This window comes from Rhipicephalus microplus, chromosome 3, assembly GCF_043290135.1.
Source record: "Rhipicephalus microplus isolate Deutch F79 chromosome 3, USDA_Rmic, whole genome shotgun sequence".
Taxonomy (NCBI): domain Eukaryota; kingdom Metazoa; phylum Arthropoda; class Arachnida; order Ixodida; family Ixodidae; genus Rhipicephalus; species Rhipicephalus microplus.
Window position 1 is genome coordinate 103,120,600 of NC_134702.1, and position 9,038 is coordinate 103,129,637.

Here is a 9,038-nt window from a genome sequence, read left to right on the forward strand (position 1 = left end):
TTGTCAGTGAAGGAAAAGAATACGCGTTGAAGCTTGACGAAGAAAAAAAAAAGGGGGGGTGGGGGGACCGTACGACCTCCGGGACCACTTATCTGTGCGTTCCGGCTGTGCTTGATGAGGCAAATCGTTTCTTTGTTGTCAGATGCATAGGCCAAAAGCCTCGTTAGCGGGTAATATTATTGTCGTAATGAAACCGGACTGATTAGAGAGAAGCGTTTGCGTCTTTTAGTTGTCGTAACGCAGACAGAGTGCCTGGGTGTTCATTTATTCCGTATTTTATCGTGTTAAATTTGTAGATAAAATAAGATTCCCGTTGTTCCCGTTCTCTGATTGTTCGAAATTTGTTTTCTAGTAGTGTAACCCTGATGTCATCAAAGCTGTGGTCTTTTAATGTGCAGTGTTTTGAAAGTGGAAGGCCTGGCAGAGATCGTACATGTGCCCGATGGTTGTTGAATCTAATTCTAAATGGAGTGTCTGTCTGGCCCACGTATTGCTTGTTACATACCCCACATTCCAGGAGGTATATGACGTTGTCGGAGTCACAGTCTAGTGCACCTCTTATCCTGTGCTTAAAATCCGAGTGGGTGCTTTTCGCCACTGTCGTTGTCTGCATGTGTTTGCATACCCTGCATCTGCTTTTTCCGCAAGGGTGACACCCAATTTGAGATTTCACACCTATCTTTGAATTTATTAAATGATCCTTTATATTTTTCGGCCTTCTGTATACAACACAAGGAGGAGAAGTGAAAATAGCAGACGTGAAAATTCCAGACGGTGCATTTCTCGTAACATTGGATGTTAGCTCACTCTACACAAATATCCCACATGACGATGGTGTAAGGGCACTTGTTGAATCGTATGGCACACACAACCCTGTCGCTTATCCAAGCAAAAAAGTAATTGAAATCTTCACAAGACTTGTACTCGATTTGAACAGCTTTGAATTTAACAACCAGTACTATCTTCAAATCAGCGGTACGGCAATGGGTACAAGAATGGCCCCAAACTACGCTAACATATTCATGCACCACATAGAGTCCAATTTTCTTTCATCTTGTATTATCAAACCATTACTCTATAAACGGTACCTAGATGATATATTCATAATTTGGACACATTCGGAAAACGAGCTCCTCAAATTCATACAGGCTTTCAACCAGGTACACCCCAGCATTTATTTTACACACACCTACTCTAACACTGAAATAAACTTTCTTGATGTACTCATTCGAGTTGACGATGGTGCGTTGGTAACTAACGTATACAGAAAACCTACAGACAGGCAACAATACCTGCACTTCAAAAGCTGCCACCCGCGACATTGCAAGACCAGCATTCCCTATTCCCAAGCACACAGATTTCGACGAATTTGCTCCCGCACCGAGGACTTCCACAAAAACAGCACACATATGCGCGAAGTACTCCTTAATCAAGAATACCCGCCAGCTATCATCGATGACGCCATCAAAAAAGCTGAAAATCTGGACCGCCAGATTCTTCTCAACCACCAGAGAAACGCCGACCAACACCGCAACAAAAACTTGCTATTAACTTTCACGAGCAACCCACCGAACATAAACAAGGTCCTAAGAAAACACTTCAACATATTGGAACAGAGCGTGCGACTATCCAAAATTTTCACTTCTCCTCCTTGTGTTGTATACAGAAGGCCGAAAAATATAAAGGATCATTTAATAAATTCAAAGATAGGTGTGAAATCTCAAATTGGGTGTCACCCTTGCGGAAAAAGCAGATGCAGGGTATGCAAACACATGCAGACAACGACAGTGGCGAAAAGCACCCACTCGGATTTTAAGCACAGGATAAGAGGTGCACTAGACTGTGACTCCGACAACGTCATATACCTCCTGGAATGTGGGGTATGTAACAAGCAATACGTGGGCCAGACAGACACTCCATTTAGAATTAGATTCAACAACCATCGGGCACATGTACGATCTCTGCCAGGCCTTCCACTTTCAAAACACTGCACATTAAAAGACCACAGCTTTGATGACATCAGGGTTACACTACTAGAAAACAAATTTCGAACAATCAGAGAACGGGAACAACGGGAATCTTATTTTATCTACAAATTTAACACGATAAAATACGGAATAAATGAACACCCAGGCACTCTGTCTGCGTTACGACAACTAAAAGACGCAAACGCTTCTCTCTAATCAGTCCGGTTTCATTACGACAATAATATTACCCGCTAACGAGGCTTTTGGCCTATGCATCTGACAACAAAGAAACGATTTGCCTCATCAAGCACAGCCGGAACGCACAGATAAGTGGTCCCAGAGGTTGTACGGTCCCCCCCCCCCCTTTTTTTTTTCTTCGTCAAGCTTCAACGCACATTCTTTTCCTTCACTGACAAGGAGCTGACAGCTAGGTGGTTTCGTTAACTTTTTCCTACATGCGCGCATATCTTGCCAGTGCGCCTCAACTGTGTGGTGACTGTCCCGGAGTGGTACAGTCTCCCCCCCCCCCCCCTGTTCTTCTTCTTTTTTTTTTCCTTCGATAATCCTTTAACGCACATTCTGTTCCTTCACTGACAAGGAACCAATGCATATAACGAATATCGATGGCAGTGCCTCATTCACCGGCTTTTTCGCTACTCCCGATGCCACCAGCATGCACTTAAAGCGCTTAAGCCCTCCCCATTAACTTGTCATACACTTCAAAGAGGAACGAGCCGCCAGCGGACTACACGGAAAGGTGAAATACAAAAACGGCGGCTCCCTGCCCACTTGGGGAAGTGTGGGTGCGGGGGAGGTATTGTTGACAATGATGACACTCCTCATCTACCTCTGCCCTACTCTGTTGAAATGCTGCCCCTTTCTAATTACGCCATGTCGATCTTGCTTCTTCTCCTAGATTTTCTATATTTTATTTATTGTTTGTCCTCCCGTTTCGCTGTTTCTTCCTTCTTTTTTTTTTCTCTCTCTTTCTCATTTGACCCCTCCCCTCCTGTCTCGACAGGATATAAAAAGGCACGGAATATGTGTAAATAGTATTATGCCTTGAAAAAGACAGGGTTCCTGTCGAAACGTCGGCACAATAAACAGTTGTTATGTGAAAGCGCATCTACTATATATATATATATATATATATATATATATATATATATATATATATATATATATATATATATATATATATATATATATATATATATATATATATATATATATATATATATATATTGTGATGAATTAATGAATCTGAATAACGGACGCTCTGCTGGCAATGAAGAAGACGATGATGATCTGTGGCTGTTGTAGTAGCTCGCACACGCCGCTCGCCATTAGCCAGACCTGCCTGATAAAGCACATTTTGCCAAGCCGCGTCTGAACCTTTTTCGACGTACAACACCTCTATTTTAAGTGGTGGAGGTGCTGGGGTTCCCATCAACCTGGAACTTCGTAATCGGACGCTACCCTCCCTGTTCCCCATGACTGCTCCTGGCCCTTCTCAAGCTCCCTTACGAACGACAGTCTACTGTACTGGCGTGCCTCGGCAACGCGACCCACCAATTTTTCGCGGCAATGACGAACAAGACGTCGAGGACTGGCTCGTCGAGTACGAAATCGTAAGTGCTTCCAACAAGTGGAACGCCTGCGACCAGCTCACAAACGTGCGCTTTTACCTCGCTGATGTGGCCAGCCTCTGGTTCAAGAACCACGAAGGCGAAATCACCAACTGGTCCGCCTTCAAGACCACCATCGCCACGGTCTTCGGTCGTCCCGCCGTACGCCGGCTTCGCGCGGAACCGTCTTACTGCCCCACATCAAACAATTCATTCGTGAAGAAGTTGCGCGTCATCTTTTTCTTGTGACCGAAGCATCCGCGTCAGTGACCTCGTTAGACCCACGTCTACGCCAGGTCATTGAGACACAGGTCACGCAGGCACTGCCTCCATCGTCATCTGTCCCTATGCCGCTGACCTACGCTGCCGTCATTCCTAGACCCCCAGCCCCGCCTCTGTCTCTGGCGCATACCGGGGCAACGGGTCCTCCTACCCTACGACGCTGCCTACATACACGGCACCCCATCCCGTTTCGCCCCCAGCACCTTCTGTCATTAACCCATGGCGCACCTTGGATAATCGACCCATCTGTTTCGCATGCGGTTTCGTGGGACATATAGCACGCTACTGTCGCCGCTGCAACTTCCAGCCTCCAAACCATGGGAATTCTGCAAAATACCAGGCTGCCCAGAATCCCCAGCGACCATCTTCTCCCATCACCGACTCATTGTCCCCACGACGCCCTGTCGATTCTCGCCGGTCATTACCACCCCGTCGCTGATCTGTCTCCCCGACGCTTCGGCGCACGAGCCCCACTCGAGAAGAAAACTGACAGCCGCAGTTCCGGAGGCAAGAACTGCGTCGTCGTCGAAATTTCTAAGACCTCCTCTTTGTCCGACCAACGATATTGATGTGCAAGTAGAAGGTGTTGCTGTACGTGCACTTGTCGACACAGGCGCCGTTGTTTCTGTAATTAGTGAAAAACTATCTCGCGATTTGAGAAAAGTTGATGATGATATGTGGGGTTTAACGTCCCAAAACCACTATATGATTATGAGAGACGCCGTAGTGGAGGGCTCCGGAAATTTAGACCACCTGGGGTTCTTTAACGTGCACCCAAATCTGAGCACACGGGCCTACAACATTTCCGCCTCCATTGGAAATGCAGCCGCCGCAGCCGGGATTCGAACCCGCGCCCTGCGGGTCAGCAGCCGAGTGCCTTAGCCACTAGACCACCGCGGCGGGGCGATTTGAGAAAAGTTACAACGCCTCTTCGGAATCTTGCTCTGCGTACAGCCACCTTCCATTTCATCGCTCCGACAGCTCAGTGCACAGCACGCGTTCTTATTCAAGATGTTTGGTTCGCCGTCAACTTTGTTGTTCTCCCACGTTCATCTTACGACGCCATACTAGGATGGGATTTCCTTTCTACCCATCAGGCCCTCGTCGTCTGCGCTCGTGCTGAACTTACGTTGACGAATCCGTGCCTTGATATCGACCACCACAGTCCCTCGAAAGTGTTTGCCGCAGCCGACGTCCGCATCGCGCCGTTGTCCACCATCCTAGTGCCTGTGTTTTCCCCTGCTGCCACTAACTCGACACTCCTGTTCCAACCAACTATAGCTAGTGTGCAACACCGAACCATCGTCCTCACGTATGCCGTCATCAACTTTTCCAATGGTTCGGCGGTACTTTATGCGTGCAACGTTTCTGCTTGCCCGTACATCCTGCTACGCGGCGAGTGTCTGGGAAGCCTCGAGACCTTAAATTCTATTTTCGAAGACCCGATCTATTCAGACAAGCCATTTTTACCGACTTGTGCCGTTACACCCGCAACTGACGCTAATGAATCTATGGATGTATTCCGCAAGTCCATTGATTGCAACCTCACGCCTGGGCAGCAGGAACGGCTGATCAAGCTCCTACAGCGTTTTCGAGCCTCGTTTGACCACAATCAGCCTTCCTTAGGTCGAGCGTCATCTGTTGTTCACCGTATAGATACCGGTCAAGAGACGCCATTACGGCAGCGTCCATATCGTGTGTCAACTACCGAACGCCGTGCCATCAATGAACAGGTTGACGACATGCTGACACGTGGCATCATCGAACCGTCAAGCAGTCCCTGGGCCTCTCCAGATGTGTTGGTGAAGGAGAAGGACGGATCCATCAGGTTTTGCGTGGACAACCGACGTCTCAACCGAATCACGCGCAAGGATGTCTATCCGCTGCCACGCATTGATGATGCCTTGGACTGCCTACAGGGGGCCGAGTTTTTCTCTTCTTTAGATCGGCGCTCTGGATACTGGCAGGTACCTATGGCAGAGGCCGATCGCGAGAAAACAGCTTTCATCACGCCCGACGGGCTTTACGAATTTACAATCATGCCCTTCGGCCTCTGCAACGCGCCAGCTACTTTCGAGCGAATGATGGACTCGATCCTACGAGGCCTCAAATGGAACGTTTGCCTTTCTTATTTAGATGACATTGTCGTCTTTTCAGACGACAATGATGATCGAAGAAGACGATGATGATCAGTGGCTGTTGTAGTAGCTCGCGCTCGCCTCTCGCCATTAGCCGGACCTGCCTGATAAAGCACATTTTGCCAAGCTGCGTCTGAACCTTTTTCGACGTACAACACCTCTATTTTAATATATATAGGTGTGTGTGTGTGTGTGTGTGTGTGTGTGTGTGTGTGTGTGTGTGTGTGTGTGTGTGTGTGTGTGTGTGTGACGCTACGGTGACATGACTGGGTGACGTGGCCTGGCTCATACGCCATGTTTATTCCATTCTCGCACTTCTTCCTTCTCTACTTCTTCTAACGAACGCTTCATATGTCACATGATTCCCCCTCCCCCCGAAAGAAGGCATGGATTACGAACAAGAAAAAGTAAACAAGGCAAGGTTGAGAAGTCACAAATGTCAAAATGCACAATTGGTTTTATGTCCATGTGGTGTTCCGTAAACTCGCAAAACTTCAGAAGAGTGCAACAGTCCCTTGAATGGGGGAGTTCTGGTGGGCGAGGTTGGCTGTGGCGTTCTGGAGAAGGTAACCGCGTCTTGCAAAACTGCACTGACCATGACATGACTTGAGCACCTGCGAGGAACGAACAAGGTTGGAAGTCCTTGGAGCATTTGAAGGTCGAATGTCACAGACACCGAATCCTGTGTCGTACGCGCTGTATTCTGTGTCGCGGCTGAGACAGAATTAGTGCTTGCAACCTGCGTGTACAAGAACTGAAGTCCAAAGAATCATGTCTATGTTCGTGCGTTGTACAAATTATAACGTTCAGTCTCTTTCGTACTTTTCTGTGGCGTTGGCTCAGTAGTCGCAAACTAATGAGATGTTGACTGAATATTTGCGTGGCAGAACTGGTGACTTTTTGTCTTGTTTGGTGTTTCCTGAGGTATCGAGCTGTAATCCTAGGCACATTCTTGATATTTTGTGCCAAATGCGTCTCTGGCGCTGATCACTTATGCGAAGTTGCCTCGCTTCTTGAATTGGTTTTAAGAGGCTTGCTTTGCGTCGTCGTCCTTGTTGCTGTGTCCGTTGGAGTGTCTGCGGTTCACGGACTTGCTTTTGCTGGCGTTGCTGACGTTGCTGAGGACCGTATTGCGGTGGAAGCCCTTCTCGAATATCATGCTGGTTTTCATGACAACCTGATGGGGTCTCCAGTCGGCCGCTGGTAGACTGTGAGCTGTTGTCATGCAATTCAGGCAATGAAGATGATGCTTCAGAGTTGATGGAAAGTTCTTCAGAAGCTTTTTCTGCGCTGTTCACTACGAGAGGCTCTTGCGCATGGCAGTGTGTGACGTTCGATGCGCCTGACCCTTCGGTGTTTCTTCGACTGCCGAGTGTGTATGCACCGGACGGTGATGCATGAACCCGTGTGAAAGGAGCATGGCTCAACTGGGTATTTTCTCGGTGTGTCAACTCGTCTATCGTGAACATGGTGTCCTTATAAGGCAAACAGTGAGCGTCAAGAACGCTAGAAGACCCGCGTGATGGAAAACGGGGTGGTGGACCACGTATTCGAGACGAAAAATAAAGTGCATGAGGTGGGTAAGCAACGTCTCGTGTCATGTGCAGGAGCAACGACTTTGAAAATACCGGCTTTCGTGAAGGGAAACCTTGTGGAAAGCTACGTTCCTTGGGAAATAAGCGTGAACTGTGACGGCCGCGTGTGGTTGTATTCATATAGCCGGTAATGAGAAAGTCCTTGTCATAGTCGTTAAAATAGGCAATCTTCTCTTCTCTGATCTTTTGCCATGATTCGTCGTTTTCGAATATGTGTATCAGGTAAAACTTAAATGCCTCACCGGAGATGTAGTCAATGAAGTTGGTAATCATTTCCCGTTTCGACCATGATGCAGCGGTGGCATGTAGCTCGAACAGGTTGAACCAGTCATGTACGGGTCCGTCGTCCGCTGATCCGGTGTACTTAGGGATGTCAAGGTCGTCTGATGCTGCGGTCATGATGCTTGGTGGTCTTGATGGTCCGCGTTCTTCTGGGGTCCGTGTTCGGCCACTGCGTCTCGCTGATGTCTTCGATGATGATGGCCGGGCGATGAAGTGGTTGCGAGGTCTTCATCCTGTTGACTCGTGTGACGCTACGAAGACTGGGTGACGTGGCCTGGCTCATACGCCATGTTTATTCTATTCTCGCACTTCTTCCTTCTCTACTTCTCCTAACCAACGCTTCATACGTCACACACACACACACACACACACACACACACGCACACACACACACACACACACACATATATATATATATATATATATATATATATATATATATATATATATATATATGATGAGGTCGGCGACAGACCCATACTCATCTGAGTCCTCTAACTGGTGTTTACAGAAGGCATCCGCTACGCTGAACGCTCTACGAGAAGTTGCCTTGATTTCAATAGCACTTTCCCCAATAAAGCGGTTACTGCCAAGATTTTTTGCTTACTATGTTGGCTAACGTAACATCTGGAGAGCTGTCTCGTGACACTGAAGTGCGGATACGCGTGGGAAACTGTGGCTCCGTTACTAGCTCGAGAGAGCAGTATGTAACCGCTTGAAGTAAATTTATTTTAATCAAGAATTTCGGTAGCAGACACTGCCTGGATCGGCATTTTGTAGTGAGAGAGGAAGAGCATGGCGGATAAAAGGGAGGATGCGCACATGTGGAATGGGGATGTATACGCCATGGAGAAGAATGCCTAGAAGAAAGAGAGGGGGAGCGAGCGTAGACTTGCGGACGCCGCCTGCGTCGGCGTTGTGAGGTGAGAGAGGGGGAGCGGAGGAGAGGACAGAGGGGGGTATGCAGGCGCAGTAAGGGTGGTCATGCCGCACACGGGATTGAGCTCGACTGTAAGACGCTTCGTATATAAAATTTCGCCTCCAGAAGTAGAACATACGACCCATATCACTCCTGCGTGCGCACTGTGAAGTGGCTCCGTTGCAAAGGAGACGTTCCTAAGCACGGCAAGCTATGATATACACCAT